The sequence below is a fragment of the Pongo abelii genome, chromosome 14 (assembly GCF_028885655.2).
Source record: "Pongo abelii isolate AG06213 chromosome 14, NHGRI_mPonAbe1-v2.0_pri, whole genome shotgun sequence".
Lineage (NCBI taxonomy): Eukaryota > Metazoa > Chordata > Mammalia > Primates > Hominidae > Pongo > Pongo abelii.
Window position 1 is genome coordinate 24135676 of NC_071999.2, and position 17103 is coordinate 24152778.

Consider the following 17103-nt stretch of genomic DNA (forward strand, 5'->3'; position numbering starts at 1 on the left):
TGTTTCTATAAGGACACAATCAAGACTGGGTAATTTATAAAAGAAAGAGGTTTAATTGACTCACAGTTCTGCAGGGCTGGGAAAGCCTCAGGAAACTTACAATCATGGTGGAAGGGGAGGCAAACACGTCCTTTTTCACATGGCAGCAGCAAGGAGAAATGCAGAGTGAAGGGGGAAAAATCCTTATGAAACCATCAGATCCTATGACAACTCACTCACTATTACAAGAAGAGCATGGAGGTAACCGCCCTTATGATTCAATTACCTCCCATTGGGTACCCCCTATGGCATGTGGGGATTATGGGGACTACAGTTCAAGGTGAGATTTGGGTGGAGACACAGCCAAATCATATTGTTTCACCCTTGGCCCCTCCCAAATCTTATATCCTCACATTTCAAAGCCAATCATGCCCTCCCAACACTCCTCCAAAGTCTTAACTCATTTCAGCATTAACTCAAAAGTTCAAGTCCAAAGTGTCATCTGAGACAAGACAAGTCCCTTCCACCTATGAGCCTGTAAAATCAAAAGCAAGTTAGTTACTTCCTAGGTACAATGGGGGTACAGACATTGGGTAAATACACCCAATCCAAATGGGAGACATTGACCAAAACAAAGGGGCTACAGGCCCCATCCAAGTCCAAATCCGATAGGGCAGTCATTAAACCTTAAAGTTCCAAAATGATCTCCTTTGATTCCATGTCTTACATCGAGATCATGGTGATGCAAGAGATAGGCTCCCACAGCCCTGGGCAGCTCTGCACGTGTGGCTTTGCAGGGCACAGCCCCCTTCTGAGCTGCTTTCATAGGCTGGTGTCAAGTGCCCACAACTTTTCCAGGTGCACAGTGCCAGCTGTTGATGGACCTACCATTCTGGGATCTGGAGGACAGAGGCCCTCTTCTCACACGTCCACTAGGCAGTGCACCAGTGGGGACTCTGTGTGGAGGCTCCAACCTGACATTTTCCTTCTGCACTGCCCTAGCACAGGTTCTCATGAGGGCTCTGCCCCTGCAGCAGAGTTCTGCCTGGACATCCGGGTGTTTCCATACATCCTCAGAAATCTAGGTGGAGGTTCCCAAACCTCAATTCTTGACTTCTGTGCACCATGTGGAAGGTGCCAAGGCTTGGGGCTTGCATCCTCTGAAGCCATGGCCTGAGCTGTACCTTGGCCCCTTTTAGCCATGGCTGGAGCAGCTGGGATGCAGGGCACCAGATCCTGAGGCTGCACACAGTAGGGGGTCCCTGGACCCAGCCCAGGAAACCATTTTTCCCTCCTCGGCCTCTGGGCCTGTGATGAGAAGGGCTGCTGTGAAGGTCTCTGACATGCCCTGGAGACATTTTACCCCTTTGTCTTGGTGATTAGCTTTTGACTCCTTGTTACTTATGCAAATTTCTGCTGCTGGCTTTAATTTCTCCCCCGAAAATGGGTTTTTCTTTTCTACTGCATCATCAAGCTGCAAATTTTTCAAACTTTTATGCTCTACTTCCTTCGAACACTCTGCCACTTAGAAATTTCTTCTGACAGATACCCTAAATTATCTCTCTCAAGTTCAAAGTTCCACATATATCTAGGTCAGGGGCAAAATGCCACCAGTGTCTTTGCATAGCAAGAGTGACCTTTACTCCAGTTCCCAAGTTCCTCATCTCCATCTGAGACCACCTTACCCTAGACTTTATTGTCCGTATCACTATCAGCATTTTGGTCAAAGCCTTTCAACAAGTCTCTAGGAAGTTCCAAACTTTCCCACATTTTTCTGTCTTCTTCTGAGTCCTCCCAACTATTCCAATCCCTGCCTGTTACCCAGCTCCAAAGTCGCTTCCACGTTTTTGGGTATCTACAACAGCAGCCCACTCTGCTGGTACCAGCTTATGGTATCAGTCCATTCTCATGCTGCTATAAGGACATAACCCAAGACTGAGTAATTTATAAAGGAAAGAGGTTTAATTGGCTCACAGTTCCATAGGGTTGTAGAGGCCTCAGGAAACTTACAATCATGGCAGAAGGGGAAGCAAACACATCCTTTTTCACATGGCAGCAGTAGGGAGAAGGGCAGAGCAAACGGTGGTGGGGAAAGCCCTTTATAAAACCATCAGATCTCATGAGAACTCACTCTCACAAGAACAGCATGGAGGTAACTGCCCCCATGATTCAGCTACCTCCCGCCAGGTCCCTCCCATGTCATGTGGGTATTATGGGAACTACAGTTCAAGATGAGATTTGGGTGGGAACACAGCCATACCATATCAGTTTGTATATTTTTAATCACATTTGGAAGTGTTTTGGCAATTGTTTCTTCTAACTTTTTCTTCAGCTGGGTGCAGTGGCTCATGCCTGTAATCCCTGCATTTTGGGAAGCCAAGGCAAGTGAATCACTTGAGTCCAGGACTTTGAGACCAGCCTGGGCAACATGGTGAATCCTCATCTCTACAAAATGTTTTTGGAAAAATCTAGCTGATTGTGGTGGCTTGCACCTGTATTGTCTGCTCCTTGGGAGGCTAGGTGGGAGGACTGCTTAAGCCCAGGAGACAGAGGCTGCATTGAGCCATAATTGTACCACTGCTCGCTAGCCTGGGTGACAGAGTGTGACCCTATCACAAAAAACCTTTTTTTTTTCATCCTAATAACTTTCTTTTCTCTAAGACTGAAATTACATTTAAGTTAGATTGCCTGATACGGGTCCTTTGTAGGCAGAGTAGCTGCTGTGTTGTTCCCATTAGAGGTGAGAAATATTAAAAACCACGATCCGGGAACACTCCTCAGTTTTTGGTTTAAGCTACAATGTGATCTTGACATAAACAGAGATAAAAAGAAAAAGGTTAGATTTTGAGTCAGGGGAGTATGTTAGTCATGTTAAATTTGAGACTCCTATTAAAACACAGCTGGAGATGGAAATATGTATTTGTTCATCCAAGTATGATTCTTGGACGAAAGACTGGAGATGGTGGTGTAAATTTAAGAGTTAAGATATAGATAGAGTAATAAACTATGACACTGAATGACATCACTTTGGCTTGAATTCTACATAGAAAAGAGAAGAATGCCTAGGATGGAGGTCTATATCACTCCAACATTAAGAGATTACACAAAAGCAACTGTAATTTTTATACATTTAAAGGAGACTCTAATTTGGCTTTCTGTTATTTAGTTTTAACCCAAATTTTAAAATAAGAATTGAAAACTGGGATAGAAATCTTGTCATTGTTTATAATCTGATCTAATAGGAAACAAATTTTGTTGTTACAATAGGACACAACTTAATTTTGTATATTAACCTTGTAGTCTGCAAACTTACTGAAATCATGTATTAACTTTTACAGGTTGAGTGTGTGTGTGTGTGTGTGTGTGTGTGTGTGTATTCCTTAGGAGTTTCTACATATATAAGAACTTGTAATCAGAAAATAATTTTACTTCTTTCTTTCAAATTTGGATACCATTTATTTCTGTTTCTTTCTTGATTGCTTTGACTAGAATTTCCAGTATAATTCCGGAGAGAAGCTGTAAGTTTGAAATGCTAATCTTGTTCCTGTTCTTGGGGTAAAGCAGTCAGTCTTTCCTCATTAAGCATGATGTTAGTCGTGAGATTTTTGTTGATGTCCATTATCTGGTTGAGAAATGTCCTTTCTACCCATAGTTTGTTGGGATGAAAAGTTACTGGATTTTGCCAAGTTCTTTTTGTGCATCTATTGAGATGATCATGCAGTTTTCCTACTTCCTTTCATTAATTCCATCTATTATATTGATTGATTTTAAATGTCGAGCCATCCTTGCGTTCTTGGAATAAATATCACTTTGTTAAGGCATATACTCACTTTGTATGTTGCTGTAATCACTTTGCTAGTCTTTCTGAAAAGATTTTTTAATGCCTATTTTCCTAAGGTATATTGATCTATGGTTTTATGTATGTGTGAGGTGGGGGAGATGTCTTGGTCTGGCTTGGGTATCAGAGAAACACAGTTCTTCTAGAACAAATTGGGAAGTGTTTCCTCTTCTGTTTTTTGATAAGAATTTATAAGGAGTTGGTGTTAGTTGTTTGTATTGGTTTCCTAGTGCTGCCCTAATAAGGTGAGCCCACAAGAGCTGAGCCCACAAAATTGGTGGCTTTAATAACATAAATTTATACTCTCAGAGTTCTGGAGTTTAGATATCTGAAATAAACATGATGGCAGGTTCATTCTTCCACCAAAGCCTCTAGAAGAGGTTCTTTCCTTGCCTGTTTAAGCTTCTGATAGTCCCAGGCATTCCTTGACTTGTGGCAGCATAACTCCAATCTCTGCCTGCGGCCATCTTCCCTCTATGTCTGTTGTCTCTCCTCCTCTTCTTATGAGGACACCAGTCATATTGGATTAAGGGATACCCTACTCCAGTATGACCTCATCTTAACTAATTACAACCGAACCGCCTCTTTTCCCAAATAAGATCACATTCTGAGCTTCTAAAAAGAGAAATTATTGAGGGGAGGAATGAATGCACCTAGTATATTTTTCTTCAAATATTTGGTAAAAATTCACCAGTGAAGAAATCTCATACTTAGCTTTTCTTTGTGGGATGTTTTAAAATTACTAATTAAATATCTTAGTTACTATAGGTGTATTCAAATTATCTATTTTATCTTGAATCAATTTCAGTAGTTTGTGTCTAAGAATTTTTTCATATCATCTATTTTATCTAACTTGTTGGCATATAATTTTTAATGATATTTCTTTTTTTATTATACTTTAAGTTCTGGAGTGCATGTGCAGAATGTGCAGGTTTGTTACATAAGTATACACATGCCGTGGTGGTTTGTTGCACACATCAACCTGTCATCTACGTTAGGTATTTCTCCCAATGCTATCCCTCTCCCAGCCCCCCACCCCGACAGGCCCCAGTGTGTGATGCCCCCCACCCCCATGTCCATGTGTTCTCACTGTTCAACTCCCAATTATGAGTGAGAACATGCGGTGTTTGGTTTTCTGTTCTTGTGTTAGTTTGCTGAGAATAATGGTTTCCAGCTTCATCCATGTCCCTGCAAAGGACATGAACTCATCCTTCTTTATGGCTGCATAGTATTCCATGGTATATATGTACCACATTTTCTTTACCCAGTCTATCAGTGATGGGCATTTGGGTTGGTACCAAGTCTTTGCTATTGTGAACAGTGCTGCAGTAAACATACATGTGCATGTGTCTTTATAGTAGAATGATTTATAATCCTTTGGATATATACCCAAAAATGGGATTGCTGGGTCAAATGGTATTTCTAGCTCTAGAACCGTGAGGAATCACCACACCATAATCTACAATGGTTGAACTAATTTACACTCCCACCAGCATTGTAAAAGCGTTCCTATTTCTCCACATCCTCTCCAGCATCTGTTGTTTCCTGACTTTTTAATGAACGCCATTCTAATTGGCATGAAATGGTATCTCATTGTGGCTTTGATTTGCATTTCTGTAATGACTAGTTATGATGAGCTCTTTTTCATATGTTTGTTGGCTGCATAAATGTCTTCTTTTGAGAAGTTCGTTATACTTCACCCACTTTTTGATGGGGCTCACATCCATTGCCCACTTTTTGATGGGGTTGTTTGTTTTTTTCTTGTAAACTTGTTTAAGTTGTTTGTGGTCTGCTGTTCCTACTAAGATGCACCCATGTTTCTTGAATACACATCAGGGATTGCTGTAAGCCTATTATTTCCAGAGTTTTTAAAAAGTAGATTCTGATAATTTTTGCTAGGGTTCTCTTGATGTCATGAAAGAGAGAATTTTCAAAATTATTTCTCTGCCATTTCTGTCAATATCACTTCATAATTTGATTTTTAAATGGCCTTTCACAGATTTATCTTAAATGTGATATATGTTAGTTTAACATTTCAATTTAGGTTTACATTTTTCTAACATACACCGAGTATATTCTCTTATATTGAAAGATATGTAATTAGTGATCTTATCCCTTGTGATCAATATAATCACACTTAGTAATGTAATCTTGTGGAATTCATTTATATATCAATTATGGTAAAAACTGTTTTTGGAGAATAATATAAATGGAGTAAGTGAATAATTCATTAAATATGACAGTGATCTTCATGGTGAAATAAAAGTAAGAAACACCAGAAGTAGAGATTTTTTTTTCCAAAATGGCACGGTGATAAAAGATAATGAAAATAAAGTTAAAAAGTGTGAAAAAAGTAAATGTAAACATAATTTTGCCATTTTATTAGTAGACTAAATTTTAAAGGTAGTGTTGTTCTAATGGGATTAAACAATAAATAAATTACTCAAGCAATTTATAGGAGATATGAACAAATAAGTTCAGTTTGAAAGAGTTATAAAAAGAGAGGAGTCATTGAAGAAGGAAAGTTAGAATTACACAAGTTTAGAGTTAGAAGGAATTATAGACAACATCTGATTCAACACATTCTTTTTTTTTTAATTAAATAATGAGATTTAGAGAGGTTAAAACACTTGGCCCAAGTTAAACATTGAGGAATGGACCTAAAATTTTGACTAAAAGATGACTCTGGTTGTGAGCTGGACAATGTCCTGAAAGGCAGCTAAGAGTACTTTAGACTCACGACTAGCGTCTTGTCTAGACTTAATCTTGTCTAGACTGAAGTCTAGACCTCCTGCTTCTCTAAAACGCCACGTGTAGTTTCTGCAAGTGCCTATTGACATGACAGTTTTGTACATGGATTGGGATTTGTTTAACATAAAATTCTCAGAAAAACCTAGTTAGAAGTCTAGACATTGTATTATCAGCTTTTAGCATTTTCCACTTCTTTTTTAAACAAAAAATCTTTCATCCTGTGAGTCAATACATATTTATGGAATACTATAAATTCCAGGCACTTTGCTAGGCAGTGGAGATGCAAAGATAAAGAAGTAACAGCCCTGTCCTAAAGCACATCCAACTGTAATATGCTTGGAAGAGCAGCTGTTGTAAATCAAAGAATCACAGTACCACTTGGTGAGTGCTCTTCCTTTAGTATGAACCAAACACTGCAGGACAAACATCTATACCCCTGACATTTCAAGCTTTGGCTTTTATTTTGATCAATAGCACAAAATACTTATACTCCAGTCACCTTTCTGCTTCTTATTCTTTGCTAAAATTCCAACTAAGAAAATGAACATTCAAAGAGAAAATCATGTGACATGTTAACTCCTCATTCTTTTAAATTCCAAAATCTCTATCACTATATCAATTAGAGTATTAGAAAGTCACTTGGAGTTTATTCCCTTAGACTTCCATGGGGAAACTTTTACAGAACTACAATTCAATTCTTGCCTTTTCTTAAAGGTCAATATAAAAAATAAAGATGAACAATTTTTTGTTGGTGTTATTGAAAGCACAGGTGATTCTAAGTCTACATAACAAGTTGCTTCATATTTATTCAAGACATATTTATTGGGCATTTATGTGCCAAGAAACGAAAAGTTTTTCTTGTCAAGAACTATTAGGCTATCATTTAATAGATGACTAATTATATAGGGTATTCCCTCTTTGCTTTTGCTACCAGGAAGCTTAGAATTATTTTTGGGGCTCAGTGGAAGTGGTATTTTTAAACTTAATGTTTCTGGTGAAATTCTCTCAACTCCACTCTTTTCATACCCCACCTCAACCTCCACTCCCTTCCTTGGCTCTATTTTATCCTAATTAATATAATCTTATTTACTTTTACACATTTATATTTAGTGACCTAAACATAGGCAAGGTTATATATAATAAACGGTGGTGGTGCTGCAGCATAGTACATTTATTCTTTATCAACAGGAGTCCAAGATAGTATTAGAAGTCTTAACAATTACAGTAAAATACACCAAGGTTTAAATGAAATTAATGCTGTATGTAAACTAGAATCCATGGAATATGCAACCTTTGAAATCCTGGACAATGATGCTGTTTTTAAAGGGGTTAGCTGCCTTTCATTGGTTTTGTTGTATCATGGGATCAGATGAAGAAGCTTTGCTAAAATGCCACCTGTGTTTGGAAATAGCATGACAAAGGCCAATTGCTTGTGCCACCATCTACGGTCCAGTAAAAGAAAGTCAAAGATTAGAAACATCTTTGGTTTTGCCAGTTGGATATGATGATAGAATGGGTTACCTAAGTTTCTGTAGCATGTTAAGTTAAAATAAGACGATGCCAATATTAATGTAAGAGCTTTTAATAAAGGCTATTTATATCTACTTTGCTAGTAAAGAAAGTATGATGATAATTTATTAAAACAAAATCTTCATGATTTAGAAACAATAGCAATAGGCATACTGAATTGCAGCACATCAACAAAGAGGATGACCATTTTAGGAGAAAGAAGAAATATCCTACTTTATAATAATGTAAACTATGTAGTGTATGTGGATCAGTCACACAATCATTTCCTTTGGGTATCATAATGTTATGGGGTGGCTAGGGCAAGAATATTATGAAAGATTCTAAGGCTCAGAGAAGTCAATTTCAATTCTAAAGTCTCTGATGTAGCAATTAAGTTAGTTTTACTTGCATCATCAAGTATACAATACTAAAATAATAATTAATAAAAGCAAATTGCTATGAATGCAAACATACTTCAGGAATAGTGACTATATTTGGAGAAGGCAGGAGGAGAATGAGATGGAGAGTTGTTTTATCTATAATGTCTCATTTTTTAAAAAGTTAAAAAATGTAATAAATATGACAAATGCTGACATTTCTTTAGTCTGGATTATTGTTACATATGTGTCTATTTTCTTGATGTTTGAAATATTTAATTTCAAACCCTTGTATTTTTTATTAAGAATCCTCAGCACTTATAATTGTATAATTTATCCATGGTCACATTGCTGTAAAGATTTTAATAGTTTGAGTGGTGTCTCCCTCCCCTGAAAAAAAAAAAAAGTCTACCAAGAACCTCAGAATATGGCCTTATTTGGAATAGACGCTTTGCAAATTTTATTAAGGTAAATATCCTAAGATGAGATCATTCTGGATTAGGGTGGTCCCTAAAATCAATGGTGAATGTCCTTCTAAGAGACAGAAAAGGAGAAGACACAGAGGAGAAAGCCATGTGACGATGGAGGCAGAGATTGGAGTTATGTGTCTACAAGCCAGGCAAGGCCTGGGGCCACCAGAAGCTGAAAGAGAAAAGGCAGGATTCTTCCCTAGCCTGCAGAAGGTGCATGGCCCTGCTAGCACCTGGATTTAGGACTTGGCCTCTAGAACTGTGCGTTAATAAAATTCTGTTGTTTTAGGCTGCCAAATTAGTTCTAGTTTGTTACAAAAACGCTAGAAAACAAACACTTGGAAATCTAAGACCACAGCTTTATTTCAAGACTCTAGTCCATCCCGTGTTAAATTCTAGGGAGATCCCAGGAAGCCAAAGGAGCAAAGATTCAGGCCTTGCCAGTCTGTCACATTGCAGGTCAGGTACAGCTACAGGAAACAATGCCTTTCCCAATAGCAATATGGAGAGACAGTCTCCTGGAAGATGGTGAGAAAAAGAAAGTTCTTTTTCATTTAAAAATTTCAAAAAATGTCCAGACTTCTCAGTTACTTTCCTCTATCATTCGTTGGACTGATACTGAAATTGAACTGAAGTTGCCAGGGGAATCCTACACTCAAATGAATTCTGTCACATGTGGAGGAGATGAAATATGGGACCCAGGAGGTTTGTTATGGACCCATTATCAGACTGAACACTAAACTTAGTATGAGGCCAGTGCTTCAGCTCCAGCCAGTATGAGAAACATGAGAAACAGCTGGAGATAAGGCAGGAAAATCTGTAGGTCTCTTGGCTTTGTTGAGCCCTCACCTGTTGGAGACAGTACTGTAGTTGGCAGCTTGAGACTCAGCACATCCCCCTCCACACCTCGCAGCCTGCCGAGCACTGCAGGACAGGAACCATGTGTGTCCCCAGCTGCTTCTGGCTGGGGCTGAGCCTCAGCTGGCACTGGGAGAGGCCTGTCTTTTGCTGCTCCACTTTCTTGGCAGGCAGACCAGAGAAAAACATCAGCTTTGGAACAAGCCGTGCACTGGCATAGTGCAGCTCACTGCGGTGTGAACAAATCATTTTTCCATCTGTTTGTGAGGCCTGCCTGTGTGTTACAGGTTGGTGGGTGTAACCAATCCACCCTTGCTCTTTGGTCTTGGTTCCATGAGTAATTGATGTTTCTGGGGATGCCTCATGCTGCTCATCAAACCTCTGGTGTTTTATCCAAGTGAGTCAATATTTTTACTTCTTTTTCTCTCTCTCTCTTCTTTTCTTTTCTTTTCTTTCTCTCTTTCTCTTTCCTTTTCTTTCGTGATTCTTCTCTTTTTTCTCTTTCTCTTGTTTTTTCTCTCTCCCTTTCTCTTTCTTTCTCTTGCTCCCTGTCTCTTTTCTCTCTCTCCCTTTCTCTTCCTCTCCTTCCCTCTCTCCTCCTCTCCCTCTGTTCTCTTCCTTCCCTTTTTCTTTCCTCACCTGTTGCTTTCCTCCCTCTCTCCTTCCCTCCCTCCTTTCCTTTCTTCCTCGTTATTTGTTTTCTCCATGTTCTGTTTCTCCTCCTTTTACCATGAGTCAGTTAGTGATGGCTCTGAAGTGCGGCTGGGGAGAGATATTGGGAGGACATAGAGTTAAGAGGTTCTTAAACCATCATAGATGAATATTCTTTTTTTAAGAGTTCATTTGTTTTTTTAAATTATACTTTAAATTCTGGGATACATGTGCAGAATGTGCAGGTTTGTTACATAGGTATACACGTGCCATGGTGGTTTGCTGTACCCATCAACCTGTCATCTATGTTAGGTATTTCTCCTAATGCTATCCCTCCCCTAGGCCCCCACTGGCAGACAGGCCCTGGTATGTGATGTTCCCCTCCCTGAGTCCAGGTGTTCTCATTGTTCAGCTCCCACTTACGAGTGGGAACATGCAGTGTTTGGTTTTCTGCTCCTGTGTTAGTTTGCTGAGATTGATGGTTTCCAGCTTCATCCAAATCCCTGCAAAGGACATGAACTCATCCTTTTTTATGGCTGCATAGTGTTCCATGGTGTATATGTGCCACATTTTCTTTATCCAGTCTATCAGTGATGGGCATTTGGTTTGTTTCTTGGTCTTTGCTACTGTGAATAGAGCTGCAATAAACGTACGTGTGCATGTGTCTTTATAGTAGAATGATTTATAATCCTTTGGATATATACCCAGTAATGGGATTGCTGGGTCAAATGGTATTTCTGGTTCTAGATCCTTGAGGAATTGCCAGACTGTCTTCCACAATGGTTGAACTAATTTACACTCCCACCAACATTTTAAGTGTTCCTGTTTCTCCACATCCTCTCCAGCATCTGTTGTTTCCAGACTTTTTAATGATCACCATTCTAACTGGCATGAGATGGTATCTCATTTTGGTTTTGATGGTATCTCATTGTGGTCATTTCTCTAATGACCAGTGATGATGAGCTTTTTTTCATATGTTTGTTGGCTGCATAAATGTCTTCTTATGAGAAGTCTCTGTTCATATCCTTCCCCCACTTTTTGATGGGGTTTTTTTTTCTTGTAAATTTGTTTAAGTTCCTTATAGATTCTGGACATAAGACATTTGTCAGATGGATAGGTTGCAAGAATTTTCTCCCAGAGGAGTGTTTTCCTTCTAATTATGTGGTCAATTTTAGAATAAGTGTGATGTGGTGCTGAGAAGAATGTACATTCTGTTGACTTGTGGTGGAGAGTTCTGTAGATGTCTATTAGGTCTGCTTGGTCCAGAGCTGAGTTCAAGTCCTGAATATCCTTGTTAATTTTCGGTCTCGTTGATCTGTCTGATATTGACAGTGGGATGTTAAAGTCTCCCACTATTATTGTGTGGGAGTCTAAATCTCTCTGTAGGTGCCTAAGAACTTGCTTTATGAATCTGGATGCTCCTGTATTGGGGACATATATATTTAGGATTGTTAGCTCTTGTTGCATTCATCCCTTTACCATTTTGTAATGCCCTTCTTTGTCTTTTTTGATCTTTGTTGGTTTAAAGTCTGTTTTATCGGAGACTAGGATGCAACCGCTGCTTTTTTTTTTTTTTTTTTTTTTTTTTTTGCTTTCCATTTGTTTGGTAAAAATTCCTCCATCCCTTTATTTTGAGCTTATGTGTGTCTTTGCACATGAGATGGGTCTCCTGAATACAGCACACCGATGGGTCTTGACTCTTATTGAATTTGCCAGTCTATGTCTTTTAATTGGGGCATTTAGCCCATCTGCATTTAACATTAATATGTTATGTGTGAATTTGATCCTGTCATTATGATGCCAGCTGGTATTGTGCCTGTTAGTTGATGCAGTTTCTTCGTAGTGTCGATGGTCTTTACAATTTGTTATGTTTTTGCAGTGGCTGGTACTGGATTTTTCTTTCCATATTTAGTGCTTCCTTCAGGAGCTCTTCTAAGGCAGGCCTGGTGGTCACAAAATCTCTCACCATTTGCTTGTCTATAAAGGATTTTATATCTCCTTCGCTTATGAAGCTTAGTTTGGCTGGATATGTAATTCTGGGTTGAAAATTCTTTTCTTTAAGAATGTTAGTATTGTCCCCTGCTCTCTTCTGGCTTGTAGGGTTTATGCAGAGAGATCCAGTGTTAGTCTGATGGGCTTCCCTTTGTGGGTAACCCAACCTTTCTCTCTGGCTGCCATTAACATTTTTTTTTTCATTTCAACCTTGGTGAATCTGACAATTGTGTGACTTGGGGTTGCTCTTCTCGAGGAGTATCTTTGTGGTGTTCTCTGTATTTCCTGAATTTGAATATTGGCCTGTCTTGTTAGGTTGGCGAACTTCTCCTGGATAATTTCTTGAAGAGTGTTTTCCAACTTGGTTCCACTGTCCCCATCACTTTCAGGTACACCAATCAAATGTAGGTTTGGTCTTTTCACGTAGTCCCATATTTCTTGGAGGTTTTATTCATTCCTTTTCACTCTTTTTTCTCTAATCTTGTCTTCATGCTTTATTTCATTAAGTTGATCTTCAATCTCTGAAATCCTCCTTTTCCGCTTGATCAATTCCCCCATTGATACTTGTGTATGCTTCACCAAGTTTTCATACTGTGTTTTTCAGCTCCATCAGGTCATTTATGTTCTCCTCTAAACTGGTTATTTTAGTTAGCAATTCTTGTACCCTTTTTTCAAGGTTCTTAGCTTCCTTGCATTGGATTAGAACATGCTCCTTTAGCTCAGAAGTGTTTGTTTTTACCCACCTTCTGAAGCCTACTTCTGTCAATTTGTCAAATTCATTCTCCGTCCAGTTTTGTTTCCTTGCTGGTGAGAAGTTGTGATCCTTTGGGGGAGAAGAAGCGTTCTGGTTTTTGGAATTTTCAACCTTTTTGCTCTGATTTTTCCTCATCTTAGTGGATTTATCTACCTTTGGTCTTTCATGTTGGTGACCTTCAGATGGGGTTTTTGTGTGGATGTCCTTTTTGTTAATATTGATGCTATTCCTTTCTGTTTGTTAGTTTTCCTTCTAACAGTCAGGCCTCTCTGCTGCAGATCTGCTGGTGTTTGCTGGAGGTCCACCCCAGACCCTGTTTACCTGGGTATCGCCTGCAGAGGCTGCAGAACAGCGAAGATTGCTGCCTGTTCCTTCCTCTGGAAGCTTCGTCCCAGAGGGGCACCCACCAGATGCCAGCCAGAGCTCTCTTGTATGACGTGTCTGTTGACCCCTGCTGGGAGGTGTCTCACAGTCAAGAGGCACAGGTGTCAGGAACCCACTTGACAAGACTAAGAGTCCTGTTCTTTGGGCAAACGTGGCTAGAGCTCTGGGATTGCTTGTGACCACCATAGCGCTCTGTAATGTAGATATGCACTCTGCCATGATTGGAATCCTATTCCAATATCTAGTCACAGCTGGATTGCTCAGTAATACTTTTGTCTATTTCTCCTGAGTTCTTGTGGGCTCTTCCATGGCAAGAAACATATTTTGCTCTCAAGTTCCTTCTCGAATTTCAGCACACACCTAGGAAGGAACTCCTTCATTAGCCCACTCCCTGAAAACAGCACCTCCTACCTCTCCTTTTGCCGTGCTCTGGAAAAATACCAATTGTCTTTGCCATACTTAACTTCCATTTTGAAAACCGATCTTGGTTTTTCTAATTTTTTTCAGAAAAAAATATCTTTTCCCCATCACCACTATTAAATCTTCCATTCTCCCTTTCAAATGATTTTTACTATAAGCTTGTCAAGGTTTTCCAAATTGTGAAACAAAACTTGCAAATAAATTCCAAAATCAAACAAAAAATGGCTCTTAGGAAAGGTCATTTTTTGTGCAACATTTCCCCCTAGTATTGTCACATTTTACCTTTTCAATGCACGGCCAACATTTTCAAAGCAATTGGCTCTTATTGACTCCAATTAGTTTACTGTTCTGTTTTTTTTTTTCTTTGAATTTAGCTTCTGCTCTACGAAACAATTGAAATCATCCCCACAAAAGTCATAAAAGGCCTCCTTGAACTGTTGGACAGGTCCTTTCAGTTCTTCTGCGCTCTCACCACAGCATCCACATGATTAAGCATTCGCTTCTTGACGTACTCCTAGCTCTCTCTCACTTTTCCTCTCTCTGACTCTGACATCAATTATTTGTCTTCATCTCTGAGTCCTTTTTCCTCTCCCACTTTCCAATTAAGATGAGTTCACTACAGGTTTGCATTTGGGCCTTTTGTGTCCACACTTGCATCCTCCTCTCTTTAGCAAGGACCTCTCTAAATGACCTCAGCTCTCTATCACCTATTTTCCCCTCTTCTCCTATAAACGTGCATTCCTCTCTCCCTAGAGTCTGCATCCTGCTTAATGCAGTGGGTCCTAAACTGTCACCTTTATTTCCCCAGACCTGCCAGTGTCTTCTTCTAACTGTTCTGTTTCTAGAAGTATGGAGTGGAAACATCTGTAAATTCATTTTATTCCAAAATTTTATTAGTCATCAACTCATAGTCTGGGAAAGTATTTAGTATTTCTTTTATTTTCCCACTGCCCATACCCTGCATCTTTCCATCTCATTTCTTAAACAGCTTTTATTGAGATATACTTCACATACCTAACAGTTCACCCATTTTAAATGTTACAGTTTAATGGTTTTTGGTATATCACATCATTAATTTTCAAAATTGTGGCAAAATACATATAACATAAAATGTGCCATTTTGATCACTTTAAGTGTACGATTCAGTGGCATTAGCTACATTGATTATGTCATGCAACCATCATAGCCATGTATTTTCAGGTTTTTTACCATCCCAAACAGACACTCTGTGGCTACTAAGCAGTAACTCCCCCATTCCCCACTCTCACCAGACGCTGTTGACCTATAATCTACTTTCTATGATCTTACGTATTCTAGGTACCCCATGTAAGTGGAATCATATAATGTTTGTCCTTGTTGTCTACTTTATTTCATGTAGCATAATGTTTTCAAGGTTCAGTCATATTGTAGAATGTATCAGAATGTTATTCCTTTTTTTGGCTGAGTATTCCATTGTGTGCATATACCACATTTTGTCTATTCCTTTATCTGTTGATGGACAACTTGGATTGTTTCCATCTCTTGGCAATTGTGAATAATGCTCCAATGAACATGGTGTCCAGTATTTGTTCAAGTCCCTACTTTCAGTTCCTTTGGATATATACCTAGGAGTGGAATTGCTGGGCAGTATAACATTCTTCACTTAGTATTTTTGACAAGCGAAAAAGCAACATAGCATCTGCAACATTTTACGTTCCCACCAGCAATGTACAGGGTTCCAACTTCACATCCTTGCAAACACTTATTATTCTGTTTTCTCAATTATAGCCATCCTAGTGTCAAGTGGTATCTCTTTTATTATCTGATGCCTGGGCTATTATAATCTCCTAACTACTTATTTCTGCTTTAATATTTCTTTCTTAATATATCTAGCACAATAATGCTATGTTTCCCTACCTTAAAAAACTTACTCACCAGTAACTTTGAATGGCTCTTTATTGTTCCTTGAAAAAAAGTCTGAAGTCTACTAGCTTACAAAACTTTCTATTTTCTTGGCCTCAATCTACCTTAGTAGTTCCCTACCTTATTGTGTATTTGGAAAGAATAAATGAGAGAATATAGTCGTAGCACAGTTGCCTAACACATGTCTTCATTAAATGTTTACTCTTACAAAGTAGTATCACCATATTTGTTGATGAGGAAAATGAAGTTCTTAAGAGGTAAGTAGTTCAATAAGTCTAATTGCTCAGTCTGAGTCAGTCAGCTTTTTAGTGAGCCAGACTCGGGTCGGACTGAAGTAACCACCCTTAATTGTTCTGCTACTCCATGTAGAATTATGGAATAAGGATGATTCATACCCCAGTGATACTTTGATAGCCAGATTAGGGAACAATTATATCATGGTTCACCTGTCCCTAGTCAAAGATCCAATTTTTGCATAAGTTCCAGATCTAGAACCCTTGTAGCATAATCCCTGCCTTATCCTGATAACCCGTGTGTCATACTGCCTTTCCAGAGAATTGCAAATACTATGCCTCAATCCAATGGCTATTTTAGTCACAGTAATACAAACATTCTTCTGCTTCTATTTGACTCACACTCACAGAGGTCTCCTCCTCACCTGGTTGGCTCTTCCTTTACTTCCCCTTACTAGGCAGCTATAACCATGCTTTGTTGTGATGGGTCTAGCCTCAGGGTCTTTATCTGCCCCAATCCTCAACTCTTCCTTTGTGACTATTTTTCCATTTTGCTCTGAAGTTACTTTTCTCCTTGTAAGCCTCCAAACTAGCCTCCTTCTATCTTTCTAATTGCTTTATTCTGGCAGCTTTCTTCAGCAAGTAGACTAGCTATGACATCTGACTTCCCAGTCTGAGGGCACATGGTCAGGAGGATGAGAAGAAAACTTGAAGGAAATATGCAATCAGAATAGGCAATAATCTTTGATTTACATGATTTCTTTCCTTCTCCTTGATTATTTTAAAGTTTTGTTTCATTTAGGTGATAAGCCCAAGGGATTTGAACCTGCTTTGCTTTTGAAGTTCGAGCAGCTCCAAGTGTGCTGTCAGCATTTAATTATTAACGCATGATAACAATAAAAACAATACCAGCAACAACAACCACATACTACCATCTGCTATTGCTTCAGGGCTAAAAGGGGGACATTTTCAAGGCCAGCTGTTG

At 39.1% G+C, this 17103-nt stretch overlaps 1 long non-coding RNA gene across 1 annotated transcript in view; it reads right to left on the reverse strand.

The window, feature by feature from the left end:
• Positions 1 to 9264: 9264 nt before the first annotated feature.
• The window catches only part of LOC129049446 (uncharacterized), a 41194-nt gene continuing 33355 nt past the window's right edge, over positions 9265 to 17103 (reverse strand). Inside the window, exon 4 of the long non-coding RNA XR_008512529.2 lies at positions 9265 to 10544. This is a non-coding gene — a long non-coding RNA (uncharacterized LOC129049446). The remainder of the gene's footprint in view (positions 10545 to 17103) is intronic.